Source organism: Protopterus annectens, chromosome 5.part1, assembly GCF_019279795.1.
Source record: "Protopterus annectens isolate FY-2018-M chromosome 5.part1, PAN1.0, whole genome shotgun sequence".
Classification (NCBI taxonomy): domain Eukaryota; kingdom Metazoa; phylum Chordata; order Ceratodontiformes; family Protopteridae; genus Protopterus; species Protopterus annectens.
The window spans coordinates 172,563,213-172,583,517 of record NC_056736.1 but is presented as its reverse complement, the minus strand read 5'-3'; positions in this window follow the sequence as shown (position 1 = coordinate 172,583,517).

Here is a 20,305-nt window from a genome sequence, read left to right as displayed (position 1 = left end):
ACAAAGAAATTGGTCTATATGAGCTGCAATAATTAGGGTCCTTATTCTCTTTTAATATAGAGGAAATTAGAGAATATCTTCAAGAAGGAGGAATATCTGCTAATGTTTGAACTTCAAAAAAGGTTTTATGTAGGAGAGAGATTATAGAAGAAGGGAACAATCTGTACTGCAATAGTGTAGTGGTCAGAGCGTTCACTTTGTGAGAGTGGGAAGAATTGTGATTAAGGAAGGATATTATAATAATGAAGGACTTCTATAAAAACTAGTCTGAATGGTGGATTGACTAAAAAGAATTATAAAAAGTATTTTTTTTCCAGTGGCAAGAGAATATATGGAAGAAAGAGAAATTTTAGTATGGTAAAATGTGCAGAAAAGTATTGCAGAATTTAGAGAATAATACAATAGATTATTAGGATACGGAAAAATTATTATATAAAAGAAACAGAGAAAAAAATTAAGGCATTACTGTTTTGGCAGGAATATTATTTACTAGGTAGAAGGAGGAGAAGTATCTACATATTTGGTAAAATAGTAAAGAAGGATATTAGTATAATGAGGGAAATGAAAAATGCCAACGGAGAAGTAAAAAGAACACAGTAGTAACATATGAGCATTGTAGTACAGCATATGGAAAATATGCATAAGAGCAACAAAACATCCAGAACAAGTTAAGGAAAACTTTGAAAAAGAAATTACAATGTATTAATGAAATGGTTGAAGTACATATGAAAGTAAATGTTGATTCAATATCAGACCCAGATGGTACAAGTTATGGAATATATAGGAAATTAATGGACTGGTAGATATACTACTTTGTAAATGTACTAAATGAGTGGTTGAAGGAAGGTTTTGTTTATGAAGTTATATAGTAGGATATTGACATCAATACTGAAGAAAGATGAGAAGACTGAAATAAAAATTGGAGACCCATCACACTAAATAACACATATTATATAGAAGAGAATGAAAGGAAGTATGTCACAAATTATGAAGGAAAATATATATGTTATAACGGAAAGAGATGTCAAGAACTGTGATTTGTTGTGAGAGAAATTGTGGATGATATTGTACGTAAAAGTAAACCTTATGTTAGGTGATATAAGCAAGGCATTTGATATAGTAGGACATGATACTCTGTAGGACGTTATAGAGAAGTTATGAATACGTAATAGAATTAGGATACTGTTTAGGTCAGCATAACAAAATAGCAATGTGATAATGTCTGGGAATGGGTGGCTGAGTAAAGAAATATGCATGAAGTGTGGTATAAGACAAGGATGTCCCATGAGTTAAATACTGTTTGCATTGGTAATGAGGGCAATGGTGAGTAAAGTAGCTTATAAACTGAACGATGTAGAAGCAGGTGGTGATTCCAGTACTTCTGACATACACAGATGATATAATCATAACTACTAAGAACAAGATATGGATGAGGAAACTGTTGGTTTGTTTGAATGGATGTTTAAAGGAAATGGGAAGTACTTCAAAAAAGATAAAGTGTGTGCAATAACAGATTGTTAAGTATGTGTATAACATCAACATGGAATCTGGGAATATGTCTAAAACTTGTCAGGTAGTGTTAACAAAGATTTTCTCCACAGCTATAACAGGTAAGAGGTGTACACTGTAGGTACTACACAGGTCACGTATATACTTGTCTACAAGCATGGAATCTGGGAGTATGTGTAGAAAGTGTCAGGTAGTGTTACAATGATGCTCTCAACAGGTATAACAGGTAAGAGGTGTAGACTATACATAAGACACAGTCCACGCATATACTAATCTACAGACATACCATTATACCAAGTAAGGATATTGAGTAGTGTAATAATACATGTAAGGGACTCATCACTGCAGTGACTAAGAAAGTTGTGAAAACTACAGGGGTATATTAGTTGTTAATTGACCTCTCTCTCTCTCACCCCCTTTATATGTGCAACAATAACCTTATTACACACCTCAATGAGTACATGTACACTCCAAGCTTTTGCTGAGACATATGTCCTATTGATTTATAAGTATTCACATTTGGTTCTATGCATGTGCCATGTTAAAATACTCCCATATTGGTGACATGTTGCCATCAATGAAACCTGCATGCTGTTGTAATGGCCACTGTTGTCCCATATGCATGCGTTCTGCTTGATCTGCAACTGTTGCAAACTGGTTTCTTGGGTTAATGGGAATACCTATGCTTGCTGTTATAACAAATCCTGAATGCTGTTGACTATGACTAACTGATATCTTTCTTAAAACTGCAACACCATAGCTCATATGTGAAGACAGGTCCCAGTGGACCCACCTGTCCCACCTCAGCTGGCCATGGCACCGAGCACCAGCATGTCTGAGGCCCAGCCTGGGACCTCTTCCTCCATTAACCCTGCACCTCCTTCAGGTGGAACCGCTGCAGGGGATGGGGCTCCACCCCCCCCCCTGGGAGCAGGGGTGGAGAGGTACCTGTCACCCACTGCCAGGTCCTGGCCATGGTGCATAGGGAGCTCGACAAGGAGATTTGAGACCAGCTACGCAAGCTTGAGGGCCATGTGGCCCAATTAGAGGGTGAGCCTGCCCCTAATACCCAGCCCCCAGCACAGCTACCTTTGGGGCCATGAAGGTGCAGTGGTCCCACTGTTTCCATTTGGGGGCTCATGGGCTTGAGACTTCCAAACACCCCTCCCCATCCAAGGTGTTTCCACCGACATGTGTCATATACCACCCCTTGTATACATCTTGTTTGTCTTGTCTGTTAACCTACCCAACCTACCTCCCAAAATACACCTACTACCCCTCCCCAACATCCCACTCTCACCTGAAAAAGAAAGAAAAAGGCAATCTGTTCCCACAAAATAATCTCGCCCCATACATAGCTGTCCATTTCACACACATGTCCACTGGACACATGTAATCTGGTCTAATTGGCATCACGACTTATTATTGTTGTCCTCACCCCCACCCAGGAGTTTGAGTGTCCAAATCTACTTCCAAATTCAGTGTATATACACAGCTGTTGCTGTAGAAGAAATGGGCAGCTACGGACCTTCCCTTCAGCATTCCTGCACATCCCTGGTTATTTTCCCTACTGTCTTCCTCTTTGTGCTCCTTTTTTCTCCACTTTCCTATCAACCCCTTTTTCTTTTCTTTTCTTTTAAAGAAATTAGAGTGGGGATAAGCGGGAGTATGCACTTTTAAGCAGCAGTAAGCAGTTTTAAGTCTGTTTGCACGGCAGTAAGCAATGCCTATACTGGTTAAGCAATGTAGAAGCTAACTGAGTGTAAGAAGCTGTAACCGGAGGTTAGCATTGCTTACCTCTGTGCAAACCTGCACAAATCTGCTTCCAATTTCTTAAACGTGCCTTAGTCACTCTGTATCCAACAGCTCTCGTCCTGCCCAGCAACAAGACAATCTGCACTGCCAAGTTGCAAACCCCAGACACTGCACACTATAGACAAAGTGATTTGCCACTAAGCTATGGTAGATACACATACAGTTGATGTTATCACAAACATATCATCCAGCACAATCATTCAATAGTATAGGAAATGTATGTAATTATGTAGAGTAATATGAGCAACCATGTGTACATTGCTCAAATACAGTATTTCTAGCAGTCTATGTATATCAAAAAACAGTGCCTGTCTAATCATAATGTGAGAACAGTAGTCTTGCAAAAAACTTAAGAAAATAGTAAAAAAATGGTGCACATCGGGGAGGCATGTGGGCATGCTTCATGCTCAAAATGTCAAACCTGGGACGTGGGTTCTGCGGAACTGGGAGATGAGGCTGGGCAGGTGTGTGAGCAAACCGCTGCTTCTCAAACTCCTGCAAGGATGCTACCTGTGGGAGAAACAGTGTAGGCCAGCTAAGTCTAATCTTGACACAAAAATGAGTCTGTCCCTGGTAGGACGGACCACAAATTGTGAGTCAAACCATTGTCTACACATGTGTCGAAAGATGAACAAGGCAAGGGTCATACGTACATGGTCTAAACGGATGAAGAGCCTGAAGAAGCTTGGGTCGAGACAGTATACTGGATGAGTACCGAGACGTGGAGAGAGGGCAATGTGTGGAGGTGTAGTATGGCTGAGCTAGCAACTGGAGAATGGATGGTTGATGTGTACGTGAAACTCGGGCAGCGAGGGAAGGAACCATGGGTATGAAATTATGGAAGATATATGCAAATGAAGCAACACAGCAATAGTGTAGTAGGCAGAGTATCCAACTAATGAGCAGGCATTCCCGGTTCAAGTCCCACTGCAGCACAGTCTATTTTACTTGGCAAAGCACGTTATAACCGATTTTGTTGTTGCAAAACCCACTAAATAACACATATTTATGAACTATAGTACTGCAGGAAATGCACATGTGAAGTGTCACTGTCATAATGAATAAGGCACTAGTAAACAGAGCTTAGTAATTATTAGTAAGAGGGCTGACCTGTTTTGCTGGTTTGAGGGAATGTCAATACATGTAAGACTTATGTTGCTGGTGCCGCCTCACCCCCATTAATGGTGCCTGTGTTCATATATGTTATCTATTATTTATATATATATATCTATATACATCTATATATATATATATATATATATATATCTATATATATATATATATATATATATATATATATATATATATATATATATATATATATATATATATATATATATATATTTATATCTGTATATACATATTTATATATAGATCTGCCCAGCAACAAAATAAACAGCCTCTGTAAGGCTCAAGCCCAGGACCCTGCACACCATACACAAAGCAATTTACCACTAAGCCATGACAGATATACATAAATCTGATATTTTCAGAAACATATCATCCAGCCCAGTCATGCAACAGTACAGAGAATGTATACCAACATCTAGATATATATATGTGTGTGTGTGTGTGTGTGTGTGTGTGTGTGTGTGTGTGTGTGTGTGTGTAAATATATTAATATCTAAACAGATACAACATCGACACATATATATGCACCTATATGTCTACATATACACAGCAAGGTACATATATGTACGCAGATATATAGCTATGTATGTATATACAGACATAGTCATACATATGTAAGCTGATATATATATATATATATATATATATATATATATATATATATATATATATATATATATAGGTATTTGTGGCCATACATCTGTAGATAGCAATGGTAGATTTACAAAAACAGATATGTCCACATGCACCGTTAATGGGGTTGAGAGGTCCCAAACAATATATGTCTTGTACGAATAGGCATACCTCCCCAGTCAAACACGTCTGGCCTGCAATACACTACCAAGTGTTGCAGATCCCATTACTCCAAATGCAGTATAGCAGCACTTACAGTCTGTAGTCAGGTCAGGCACATCCCCCTTCTGTGTGTGCCCTGTTTCCACAGTGTATGTTGTTAGAGTTAAATCCCCAATCCATCTGAGATGCTGTTTGCCAAACAACAGATCTAGTTCCTGCTCACAGTGAATTAATTGGGCCAACACCAACATGATGTTCCTAGATATCGGAGTGTGTTTCCATGCAGTTGGCTATGGGAATGTTACCACAGCTGTTCCACATGCAACCAGCTAGGGGAGGTCTGCAGTTCATGCAGAGGCCATCAGCTGATCATGAGCATCACTTAAAATACACATGCTGCTGCCTAAGCAAAGTAGGTGTAGGTCTACACATCCATCAGAGAAGGAGTGGGAGAGGCAGAGAGAGGCAAAGACAACTCAGGGAGGGGTGAGAGAGTAAAACCTAAGCATGCTTGTGTCACACACCTACCAGCACAGGGTATCAAATCCCTGATAACTATGTTGTGCTATCACAGTTCTATGCAGTTATTAGATGCGCCACATGGGTTACCTGTTGTGGAGCCCTCAGAACATGTATGTGATGGTTTGTGACATCTGCAACTGGGATACACTAGCTATACAGAAGGTGACGTACACATGCCTGTCCACATGAACAGGTGCCAGCGTCAACACAGCCACACTCTCACAAGGATGCACTCACATTGACACACTTAGCAGGGTGAGGAGTACAACTCATCAGTAGTGGGATTGCCACAACACATCACTGTGCAGGTATCACATGCACCACACAGGTCATATGGAGGTTGTACGAACAAAGGGTATGAGGAGGTGTCTGACATCAGACAGCATGTTTCAGTATGTCAATGAGGGTTGTAGTGAGTTTGGATGTGAACATATGCACCATACAACACACACATAAACACACAGGGTGCCAGTACTGACATGAATGGGTGCATGTCTGCACTGGTGTGTGGTGGTCGACTGTGCCAGACGTCTATACAAGGCTAGATGATGGGTATACCTTGGCATCAGGCCACATGACAATGGTCTGCATTGTGGCTCAGGGCTGTAGTTTTTGCATTTGCCCACACAGGTAGGTATTGTATCCCCCATTCAGTCACCTTAGTGACTATTGTGTGTGGCCACTGCTGTGCATCACTTGCCATGTATGTGTTCCTTAGTCCATGATATGGACAGTGTCTGGGATGTACACACCTCCCACATGCATGTACAGTGACATGTGGAACTGTAGCTGGGGGTGTCTAGCCCATACTGTGAACACAGATTATCATCAGATGTGCCAGTCTTGCCCACCTGTGGTGAGAACTGGTAATGGGCAGCAGGTTTACCCTGCACCTACATTGATAGCATGCTAAAGGTGTTCCCTGGTTTCAGTGGCATCTGTCCATACAGGGCATGTTGTCAGGCATGGTATGTCCTTTGTGGGTCACATGTGATGGCACCACAGGTGTTGCAGGTGTCCATTGGGGAACATGGGGGAGGTGCACTGTCTGCATTTACGTAAATATTGGCAAGATGGACAGGGTTCCATGCCCTCTATAGCCCACTGCTATCACTCCATAGTTACTATCAGTGGCCAATATGTAATGTACTACCCACATATTGGCTGTTGCCTAGGCATATGTGTGTGTGTGTGTATGAGACATCGGCTGAAAGTGTGCTCTGGGTAATACTGGGGTTGCTAACTGTGATTGCATGGCCTTGATGTCACATGTATGGGTATGGATTTGCACCCCAGCCTCCCAGCTTTTCACATCTGTTATCCCTGTATGGTGGACATTGTGATATAGTAGGGCCACCATATAAGAAATATGCGAAACCCACTCCACATTGGCCACAGGTGTCACACACTCACCTCCACACAGGATACAAGTTACAAACACACACACACACACACACACACCTGTTATGTCTGGGAGTAGAACCCCTCCCTAACTAGTTTATTACACTACAGCACTATGCAGTTATAGCACATGCCACTGAGATTACTGGAGTACTCTTTCCCCAAAGGTATATTTCACACTGAATGACATCAGCAGGATTGCCAAAGTAATTTGAAATGTACTGTGTGTGACTAGCCTAAAATGCATTGCTCTCTACACAGACAGTGACACACAAAACATCCACAACCGACATGTGTGGGTATAGAACCCCTAACAGAGGTCTATATCACACTACAGCATGGAGCTGTTATAGGACACACTACAGGGATTACTGGGAAACCCCTCCACAAAAGGTGTATTTCACAATGAATTACATCAGCAGGATTGTCAAAGTAGGCCATTTGAAATGTACTGCATGTGATTAGCCTAAAGTAATTTGCTCCATACACAGACAGTGAGACACACACAAAACATCCACAAGCGACATGTGTGGGTATAGAACCCCTATCAGAGGTCTATATCACACTACAGCATAGAGCGATTATAGGACACACAACAGGGATTACTGAGAAACCCCTCCTCAAAGGTGTATTTCACAATGAATGACATTAGCAGGATTGCCAAAGTAGGCCATTTGACATGTACTGTGTGTGACTAGCCTAAAATGTATTGCTCCCTACACAGGCATTATAACACACACAAAACATCCACAACCACCATGGCTGGGGATGGAACCCTAACACAGTTCTAAATCACACTACAGTAGCACGTAGTTATGGCACACACTATGGAGATTACTGGGCTACAACCTCCCCAGAGGTGTATTTCTAGGTGGGTGACATCAGCAGCCTTGCCAATGTTGAGTATATGACTTGTAGGCAGTATGAGTACCCTAAAAAGCCTTGGTCTCTCTACACAGACAGAGTCAGACAGACACACACACACACTTGTCATGTCTGGGATTAAAACACCTACCTAGCTACTTTATCACACTACAGCAGTATGCAGTTAAAGGACATGTTACGGAGATTACTTGGCTACAACCTTCCCAGAGGTGTATTTCTAGGTGGATGACATCAGCAGCCTTGCCAGTGTTGAGTGTATGACTTGTAGGCAGTGTGAGTTCCCTAAAAAGCATTGTTTTCTATACAGACAGACACGCATACACACTTACTATGTCTGGGATTAGAACACCTACTTAACTACTTTATCACACGACAGCATTACGCAGTTACAGGACGCGCTATACAGATTGTTGGGCAGCAACCTTCCCAGAGGTGTATTTCTAGGTGAGTGACATCAGCAGCCTTGCCAAAGTTCAGTATATGAATTGTAGGGAGTGTGAGTACCCTAAAAAGCATTGCTCTCTACACAGTCAGACATGCCCACAAACACACACAGTTGCTAAGTCTGGGGTTAGAACTCCTACCTAACTAGTTTATCACACTACAGCAGTACACAGTTATGGGATGTGCCACATAGATTACTGGGCTCCAATTCTCCCAGAGGTGTATTTCACATTGGATGAACTCAGCAGGCTTGTCATAGTAGGGCTATGGGGACGGCAGTGTGCACATGGGCCGTAAACCATTTATCTAGGGGTTGACATGCCACATGCAGGCACACACATGGTCATATTTCACAGGTACATGTATACAGCTGCTAGATGACTACTTCCTTGTACAGTCATGTTGCACAGCTGGCACTTGCACCACATAGTCTGTAATGCTGACAGATACTTGTGGCTAGTATCTGCAGTGAGTGACATCTGCACCTCATGTGTTTGGAGCCCTTTGGCTGTGTGCTGGGTGGGACAGACCTGGATGACTCCTTGTCACTGTCACCCCCTCCCACACATCTATGTATGTCTACCTTTGGCTTATTATAGTGTGTTGTCCTGACATGTATGTCTGTATTCCTATCCACTGTGTGTGCAAGGCATGAGTGGTGCATACACATGGGTGTCTGCACTAACAAATGCAACTGCCAGATATGTCTGGTCCACTGGTGTTTGCAGACATGGCCTTCATGTGTTTAAGTGTGTGAGCATACCCAGTATGACCTGTCAGTATGTAGCTGACTGACATTGCCTTCATTTCTCAAAGTATGTGAGCATGCCCTGTATGGCCGTCTGTATTGAATGTGTGGATCGTGTCCAGGTAGTTTGTGCTGCAGTGCTGACTTTTGTGTTGTGCACCGACAGGTAACATGCTGTCTCTGTAGTGTATCCATCGATCATTTGGCTTTGACTGTTACTACATTTCTGCATAGCAGGGGGGGCACACCTGACTGTTCGACATTTCTACACAGGAGTGGAGGGGCACACCTGACTGTTATTACATTACTATGTAGGATGGGGGGCACATCTGACTATTACTACAGTTCTACACAGGATTAGGGGGGGAACACCTGACTGTTATTACATTGCTGTGTAGGATGGGGGGGCACACCTGACAATTTCTACATTTCTACACAGGGTTGGGGGGGGCACACCTGACTGTTATTTCATTACTATGTAGGATGCGGGGGGGAAATGTGACACTTATACACATTTGCTATGACTGCAATGGTATGTCAGGTACTCCATTTCATTCTGTATTGCTAACTATCATGCTGACTAGAGGCATACCAGTGTACTACAGATCATGGCCTTGGTTGCCCTACATATTATTGTCTGACTTCTTACCCTTTGGAACTAACATCCCACTGCCTGCCGTGCTGTGGTCTGTCTGTGTAGGCCTGGGGCGGAGGTTAACCATAGCCATCATTCAGGGGCCATGGCACAGGCTCTGTTTGGGATTGTCTACACCTGGCTGAGACTATTGTTGGGTATGTGAACCATCTTGACTGGCATGTATGGGTCATATGGACACACATGTCACTCAGTACATTTCCTGCAGTGGGTTTTGTCACCCTGTGTAGTACTGGCTACTATGGTAACTCCAGTATGTGTTACAGATGTCATGGTTCCACTATGCGTATCTACTGTCTGCTGCCATAATATTCAGCCACCCAATTCCCTTGCATGCTCACATCCATACCATAGCTACAGGTAATGAAACATTCTACTCCATTTGGCAATTGGTAGGTTGATTGACTTACCTTGAGGGTGTGCCAGACTTGCGGAGGGTGCTGGAGGGCTGCCATTGTTGGGTGCACATAGTACACTCCCTAGACATGGTTGAGCACAGGTAGTGTAATGTTTGGCATCCCTTTTACTGTATGTGCGAATCAGAGAGAGGTGTCATTCCCTGAGTCCCTACTGTGTCAGTGCCTGTGCTATGCATTTCCTCTTTGATGCAGCCATGGCATACTGGGCACACCTCCATATGCCTACTGGGGCAGGCTCAGGTTGTTCCTCCTCTGGGTCACGCTGTGCCTGTGCAGGCCTTGGCATTGGTGGGAGGCTGTGTGGCCCTGCCCCATGCTGTCCCTGCTGCAGCTGTTTCTGCAGGATCATATTGTGTAGCATAGCAAATACCATAACAATTTGGGTACATGTAGCTGGTGAATACTGCAAGGCTCCACTGGATGTCTCCAGACACTGGAACTGTGACCTGAGCATCCCAAACACACTCTCTATTATATGTCTGGCCTGTGCGTGTGCCTCATTATGGCATTGTTGTTCAGGTGTGTGCACATTTCTGATGGGTGTCATCAGCCACGGCTCCAGTGTGTACCCAACATTCCCTACTAGGTGACCATAGGGTATGTCCCCATTGGCAAATCTCTGGTACAGCTGCATCAGATGCCATATGTGGGAATCGTCATAGCTTCCAGGGCAGCCAGCACACACATTCATTATAATGTCCTGGGCATCACATATGACCTGGCAGTTGATGGAGGGGATGCCCCTGCAGTTGATGTAGGCCCTACCCTGTTCAGTGTGTGCTGCTTTGACGAGTATGTGAGTGCAGTCTATAGCACCCACTACCCCAGGGTATTGTGCTATTTGGTGGAAGAGACACATATTGCTGGTCAACACCTCATGAGTGTTGAGGAAATATACATGCTCAGTTTACAACTGTATGCATTTCATCCCTGTAATGGCACTGCGTAAAACCTCAGGGAATTCATTTAGTGGCAGTACGTGCTTGCCTGATCTATCTGAGCTTGGAAGCACACAAAAAGGATCTAATAGCAGTTGTTTTATTGGTCAGAGTGATTAGTAGTCAATTTTCTGTATTTTCATTGCTAGTATACATTTGGAGCTTTTGCATGGAGCTGCTCACTGCATCAGTGCAAATGCCTAGAAGCAATTTTTCCCTTAAAAACTGCCCATAATGTGGTACACTGTAAAGCAGTAAGTACAGAGGAAATACCTTGCTCCCTGACAAGGTTAGAGTGGCTAATTTGCACATCAAGTGGCAGTCCTGCTGAATTTAGTATTTTGTTGCCTAGTCTGCATCCTCATAAATTAGGGGCTGGACAGTATGGATACATAATTTCCTAATTTCTCTAAAGCCAGCCTGGTGGATGTGGGTACCCTGAGATAATGTAGCAATTGTCCCATGTTTACTGACAGCCACTTAATCCTTAAAGGAACAGATACAGTATGCGAAGTGTATACATACGCAATGTCATTTGAGACTAAACTCTCACACAGAAGCACAGATCAGGTTGTCAAAACCATGCACTCCCCACACATACCACATAACACACACAATAAGCAATATATGGTGTGGCACTTAAATGCAATCTTCTGAAATGAACAAGACCTTCTAGAACACCCATCAGCAAAGATTATCCTGAGGAAACCCCAAAGCACTCAAGAAATGCAGCACCTAACACCATACATACAGCCTTACTTAGTGAAACTTCAAATACAAAGCCTATAGGGCAAGAAAACACACTTACCAGGACTCTAGTCATAGGTGACCCCATTGTAAGACACACCAATGCCCATTTTACCAGGCTGAATAAGGAAAAGATAATGGTTAGTTGCCTATCTTGAGCCGGGATCTGCCAAATTACATGCACACTCAAATCACTGCACCACAGGTGCTAGCATGATTCCATCATAGTTCATGTCGGTGTTAAATGACTTGAGACTTACCTCCCTAAACTATTAGAAGAGAGACATTATAGATCTCTCTTTCTGACTATGTGTGTTAAGTTGGTATGAGCCTAGCATTGAGCAACATATTACCTTCACCAACGATGATGCCACAATAACAACAGAATATGACTGATTTTAACAACTGGCTGAATTTCTAGTGTCATTCTAAAGGGGAGCCAATGTTTGTCAGAATGGGAAGATGTGATTAACAGACCATGTTGCTTTGCCAAAGATGATCTGCACCTGCCCTCCCCTGGCTTTCAAGTGCTGGTTAAAACTTTATCTTTCCCCATAGAGCCTTTGTTAGGCAATGCCAAACTGACAAACCTACCGACATATCAAAATCAACTCAACTGAAACTCAAGGCATTACTGCTCAGTGCTAGGAGCCTTAACAAAAAGTTAAACTCCCTCCAAGCCCTCCTCACCCTAGAGAATATAGACATCTACACAGTCACCAAGACATGGTCTAAAGCTGCAGAGAGTACCTCAGTAGTGCAAGATTTCAGTTCCTTCACCACTTTTCAAAACCAACTCAGTAACCCTAGTAAACACAGTAACAGTTAGGGACTATTCAAAGGAATGCACCAAAAAGTTCAGTCGGAGGCAGAAACCGCAACCACACAAAATTTATTGAAATAGATATTCTTCAGAGAAAGCTCTCTGACTTCATCAGATAACAGAGGTGTAGTTCAAAGAACCATTTAAATACCAATTCCATAAAGTGTTAACTAAGTTAATTGGTAAGCAATTATCTATTAAAGCAACAAGGTGTAATATGTGCATAGATAATACAGCAAACCAGCCAGTACAACTTCCATACCAACATAAAACAATACAATATAAGGTATAAAAAATGAATGAATATTGTTTAAAAGACAATAATATATAACTTGGTTATTTAATATTTAAAAACAATAATAAAATATGATACGAATAATAAATAACTAGCTAATAAACCCAACTAATTCCCTAGTAGGAAGGTGTATCAGAAAACATAAACCTTAAATTCACATGTTATATACACATTTGTATAAAAATACCTAGTGTGCCACAAATATGTATTTTGTATTTAAAAATATATAAAATACTAATACATAAATTTTTTTTGTCCAATGTATACTTAGTACATGTTTGGAATGAACATTAATCGAAAATTATTTATTAAAACATTAAGAAACATAAGAAAAAAGAGCAACATAAAAAGCCTGTATATTTGTTAATATGTGTGTTTCACAACTTAGCTGCTCTTAGCTTAAGGAAAGGAACAATAGATATATTATCATTTAATCCTGGTGTCCTTTTGGCTTCTAATATTATTTGCCCTATTCCAAGGAAAACTACCTTTTATTAAGTGACAGTTTATCAAAATTCATTGCGCCTGCAAACCGAGAGAACACAGCAGCTTGTGCTGAATTGTTGACAGAAACTCTGTACAATGACACCAATGGCCATATAGAGGCTGCTATACCTAACAGAATTTATACTAAAACTAACTCCAAAAGCAAACCACCCTGGTGGCATCCCAGATTAAAAAGGGTGTCACAAAAGGAGATACTGCCAGCCCAGCTAGCTGGAATTTTGTAAATAATTGTATGGCATTTGTGGATATTAACATGATTTATATAGAAGTGTAACAAAAGGGAGATATTGCCAGCACGGCTGTCTGGGATTTTGTAAATGGTTATGTGTCATTTGTGAAGGAGACATAATGTCTAGAACTATAAGTTATTTGTATTGTCTTTAAATGTGGATGAATGAAAATTATTTTATGACTTTCACCATTTGCCAAAAGATCTGAGGTCTATGTATTTTCACAGGTAGATGCTGAATGCTACCAGCTGCATCAGTGGGAGTTTCCACCTGGGATACAGTCAGATGACAAGAAGTGATGTCATTATGCAAGCTATCCCAGCAGTAATATTTGGGATATTAATTTAAGAACTATCTGAGAGAGACTGGGCATTTTGTATTTTGTTTTTGACCTGACAAGAACATCCTCTCACCACATCTGCCTTATTGCTCTGTAAGTAAGTTAACTAGGGTACAGTAATCTATCTTAGATTTAGTCAGGAATTTAAGGAAGTATAGCGTAGATGTTTTATTATTTTTTTTTTTTTGAGACTGTCCTGCAATGTTTTTTTAAACATTTCCTGTGATTTCGAACTCTGATGTTACTGTGATGATAAACTGAGTATGTTATTGTTCTTTTATTATTTGTTATTAAATATATTTAAACCTTTCATTGTGGCTGATATTTGTGAGACATATTTAAGTTTTGGAGTACTTGCATATTTATTTGGGGACACTGTGGACCACTCCTAATAGCCTTGCTCTTGGTCAAAGTACCATTTGTATTGATAGTAACATTACACAGTAAGATTGGACACCCTTTGTTAAGGGCCTTAAAGTAGCTGATAAGGACATGGCTGATGGCAGTGATAACTACCTTATAGTCTGGGCTGAGGGGGTCATAGGTAATAAACCTGTGCTCGTGTGTGTGTGTGTGTGTGTGTGTGTGTGTGTGTGTGTGTGTGTGTGTGTGTGTGTGTGTGTGTGTGTGTGTGTGTGTGTGTGTGTGTGTGTGTGTGTGTGTGTGTGTGTGTGTGTGTGTGTAAATCAAACCTCAAAGAGTGTGTGTGTCACCTACTTGGACAGGGACATGAAGCACTAGTTGGACAGAGACGGCCACTCAGCTGAGATCTCAACCCTATAGCTGTGCAAGTGGGGAGTCTTATCGGAGATCTGGAGAAAGAGGGAGAAATCAGCCCTGGACTGACTGTGGTATCGGTGTGCTCTTAAGGGAAATTGCACTTGATGCAGAGAGCTGCATCTGGAAATACCGGGTAGATACCTGTCACCCTCCCAATGTATGTCTTCCAGTGTTGCCAGTGATGAGGATTGAGGCTCCTTGATTACTCAGCCAGAGGTGGAGCAGTGCATATATTGGTGAGCAGTGGTGGGATATCCACATCACATAGGGTATACAAAAAAAAGGGAAAATAATCATGGCTAACATCAGGTGTAACACCCAAAATGAGAAGAACTCTCTCATCAAAATAAACAGACAGCTAAGGAGGTTAATTAAGTTCAATGAAGCCAATTTTGAGGTTAAGGTATCCTTGCAGGCAAAAGAAAACCATAAGGCCTTCTTCAGCTTTGTCAGGTACTTCAAAAGCATTACATGGCATTGTGCTGAACTGGTGGTTAATGGTGCCACCTTCACTGAGCTGGGATATATATATAAAAAATCTGCTGGCTGGCAAATTCTCTTCCAGTTTTACTCCCCACTCACCCCCAGCCACGCCCAAGAAATACCTTTAAACATAACCTCTCCAACTATAATTAGAGAGCATGTCCTGGCTATGTTCACTTAGGCCAAGAGCACAGCCTCATTGTGCTTTGAGAATATACCATGATGCCTCCTGAATAGGCTAAAATATAACCTATTAGGGCCACTGGAGTTACTATTACACTATAGTGTTAAAACAGGCTTTTTGCCATGAGAAGAGAGTACTACAATGATCATTCCTTTCCATAAGGGCAAATCTTCCACACATCTCAGAAACTAAAGACCCATTAGTCTGACTAGTGTTATATGCAAAGTCATGAAAAGAATTATCATGGGAATTATCAACACAGATATAGAAGGCATTCAGACACTGGATCCATCCCAGTTTGGCTTTGACAGAGGAAGATCATGCCTACTGAACCTGGTGGACTTCTTTGAGATTACCAAAGCAATGGATAAGGGTAAAATAGTGCATTCTGCCTACCTTGACCTGCCTAAGTTGCTTTATACAATACCCCACTCGAGCATTGTTAACAAACTTATGGAATTAGGAATAAATCCCAGTATAATATACTGGATAGCCAACTGGTTCACAGATAGAACCCAGGAAGTTAGGACTGGTAAGACCACCTCCTCAAAGACGCCAGTCACCAGTGGAGTAACTCATCTATGCAAGACCTTCTCCTGTTTTGCATCTACTTCTCAGAAGTCAAGGCCAATGTCAAAGGTCTCTGACTGACCAAGTATGCAGATGATTGCAAACTGAGAGTAGTCAGAGTCCTCCCAAGACACTAACATCTTACAAGAAGGTCTAATGCAGTCAAATGACTGGTGCCAAACCATGGCTTAAAACTCAATGCCAAGAAATGCATTATAGTAGCTTTTGGGAAGTAGGCCACCTCCAGAAACTATGTCATCAATAAAACATCCCTAAGAGTTTATCCACTAGTCAGGGATCTAGGAACACATGTAGACAATAACCTAGCCTTCAACCAACATATATCCAAGGTAGTAAAGAAATACTTCTATGTTGCTCAAATTATAAGTACGTGGATGGCATCTAGGTCCAGGGAAGTCATTGTACCTCTGTACTTAAACCTCATCAGACCCATCTTTGTGTATAATGCTCCCCTTTGGTATGTATCTGACCAGACACATGCAGCAACTGGAATGCCAGCAAAGGTTCCTTACAAACAGAACATAAACAAAATGTCCTATCCAGATCACCTTGAAGCTCTAGCACTATAGTCAGTCTCCTACAGACTACTGAGAGGTGATATATACCTTTTATACAAGGCATTCCTGGACACCATTCTGATGAACCTTTTGCACATCAGCAAAACAAACAGCATTAGAATTACTAGATCTAAAGACCTAATTTTTTTCTTCCCACATAAATAGGACATGTTGGAGAGACAGATATGTATCTTAGAGAATTCCTTTTTCTCTGGAACAAAACCTCTCCCTAACCTTATTTAAGCATAACTTGGACCACTGGATGGGAATATGAAAGCTCACACCTGGTCTGGCACCCACGTCTCTAATAGACATTGGCAGTCAGTAAACCATTTCACAACCAGCAATCATTGCTTATATAAAATTCTAAAACATATAATTTGTGGGACACATTTGTGTTGCACATCTAGGCGTATAAAGGCCCTAGATGTTGTTAGTCTAGTGCACACCTATGAACCTACAAACCTATAATGATCTTGTTTGTCTCTGAAAACACCAAAGTATTGTTTAACTGTATGACAAAATAAAATAATCTGATGTGCAATACCTTAATAAACAGCATACTGTACTTTAAACAGAGAAAACATTGTATAATATAAAAAAACAATATGACATATATTAATTCAAAAGCAAAGTATGAACCCATGGTAAATACTGAATTAACAGGTTTCAATAATTTTGCCACTTGATGACATGTAGTAAATGCATACTTATACACACCACCTCTGCAGACCATATTGTGTAAAACAGTTAAAACCATGATTATTATTTATATGATGCCTCACCATATCTGGTAGTGCAGTGGTGTAGCAGTTAGTGTTGTTGCCTCACAGTAAGAGGTTCTCCGGTTGATTCTCAGCTGAGGCACCTTCTGTGCGGAGTCTGTATATCCTCCCTGTGCTCGCTGGGTTTCCTCCAGGTGCTGCAGTTTCTCCCACATTCCAAAGACATGCAGTAGTTGGATTGGACCCTCTAATTGTCCCCAGGTGTGAGTGTGTGTGGTGCACTCTCTGAGGAGGGGTGGGCCTCAGGCTAGCAACCTGAGCCTGTAAAACCCTGTAACTGCTACAGAAATGAGTACTGAAAGGTGTTTGTTACCCGATGTACTACACAGTGCATAAACAGGAAAGAGAATGAACAGGAGTCAGTGACCACTTAGGCATGCCTTTTTCTAATAACAATATGAAAACCTGTTCTGAAATAAATAAATAAATAAATAAATTATTTTAAGATGAGAGAGAATGTCAGATAACCAGTGACAGCAGACCATGCACCACAAGACATAGCCCACAGACATCACTTCATGCATCATTTACATTGTGTTTTTTACAAGAAAGGAAACATTAACCTGAATCTCATGGTCCATAGTTCTGGAATATACACCATCTTTTGACCTGTGCAACCATATGTCATGCACAAGCTTGCCACATGGCGTTCCTTACTAGAATGGCTAACTTCATTACCAGACTGGTGGATAATCATGTTGTATAGAATGCAGTAAACGACCTGCACACAGTAGCTATGTCATACTGATGAGCATCCCCTAGGCTCATCCATTGACCTGAAATGGCTCTTCAGGAGGCTGAAGTCCATTTCACTGACAATACTGGTCTGGAACAGGGATGTGTCATAGGTCTTTCCTAAAACTCCACTTGGATTTCTCACTGATATCATGACCATTTGCTCCAATGAATATCCAGTATCACCTTAAATACGAAGAAAAAAATAAAAAGGGGGGGGGGAGTTGGGGGACAAAACAAAGCAAAAATGATTTAGTATTCAGCAGGACTTAACAACAAGATGACCGCTGGGCATCTTACCATGCAGGAAGAGGGAGTAGACTGAGCTATTGTACCAGATATGGGAATCATGTGCACTGTCAGGATGATGGGTAGAGACCTTGGTGATGCACACCCCCATGAGTAATACATGACCTGGCAATTAATGAAATGGTAGCCTTTCTTATTGCAGTACCACTTACTCCATAGACCAGAAGTGGTCCTAATTGCAACATGGGTGCAATCTACTGCTTTGAGTAACTCAGGAAAATGTACCACCCTGTAAAAGGCACACATAGTCCTAGCTTGTTCCTGACATGACACTGGGAAATAGAGGTACTGCTACAAATGTTGCAAGAGTATATCCAGGAACTGTTGCTGTATCCTCAAGGCAGAAGCCTGTGACATCCCCAATGCATCCCCAGTCTGTCTCTGGAAGTGTCAAGTATAGTGAGGGCTATACATACCTTGGTATCCACAGGGAGATGAAGCCCACATATTCCTCCAGTACCCCTACGGGGGTAATACATATTGAATCTTATAATGTATCTCTACTCTGAATCTGTTACATGTCTAATGATTATCAAAGTTATAGTGAGTTATCCCTGCCTATACTTCCAACTTCTTGGCTGGTGAGCACATTGGATGTAAGCAGTTTTGGCTCAGCTAAGACAAGCAACTCACATCTGGAAACAGCAAGGCTAGTGCCAAGGTAAAGCAATATTCTGAATTGCAAAGTAGATAGGGATGGCAAGACTCCCCTTCATATAATGTATCTGGGAATAGCACTTAAAAGCAGGAAAATTCCATTATGAATTGCACATAGGATGGAGACAGTTCCATTAGCATCCACTGGTTTACATCATTTCTTATTTACATCTCAGTAACATTTGCTTATGCTCAGTCATAGTCATCACACGTTAGCATAAGTGGTATCTATGAATTATGACTTATCAGCCCTCATTTGTAGACAATACAGACAAAAAAGTGATTGACTTCAACAATTGGCTTAGTTTCTGGCATCATTCCAAGGGGATCTAGTACCTGTCAGCCTGAGATGATATTATTGATAGACTATGATGCTTTGCCAGAGATGGTCTTCATCTGTCACCTCTTGGCTTTTGGTTACTGGCTAAGGCACTTCCCTCCCCATAGTGTCTTTTTTAGGCAATGTCACAAAGACAAAATTCCTGACATAAAAATATCCTCAGAAAACAACCTAAAGGTTATGCTGCTAATTGCCAGGAGTCTAAATCTGAAACTGCACTCACTGGAATCATTCCGCACTTTGGAAATGCAGATGTTTGTGCAGTCACAGAGACCTGGGTCAAGGCTGCAAGAGTACCCTAGCCATGCTGGGTTATAATGCCTTCCATGTGTTCAGATCACAAAAAGAATGTGTGAGAACTAAAGGTGGAGAAGTAGCTATTTTCATCAAAGATAAATACACCTCTAGATTGGTTAAACAGAATGATTCCCTGGACTTACTTCAAGTACAAATAACTGTAGGAAAGACCCCTCCTCCAAGTTATCATCAGCTAAAGGCCTTCCTCCATGAGCCATGATATCCACACTACTTACTTAGATCTACTTGAGTCACCCAAAGTTCAACCAAGCACTCTGGTTATGGGTGACTTTAATTACCCATCCATAGATTAAGGAAACTATACATGTACTAGCATCCTCACCCAAAAATGTTCTTGGACTTTGTTAACTCCAATGCCTTGA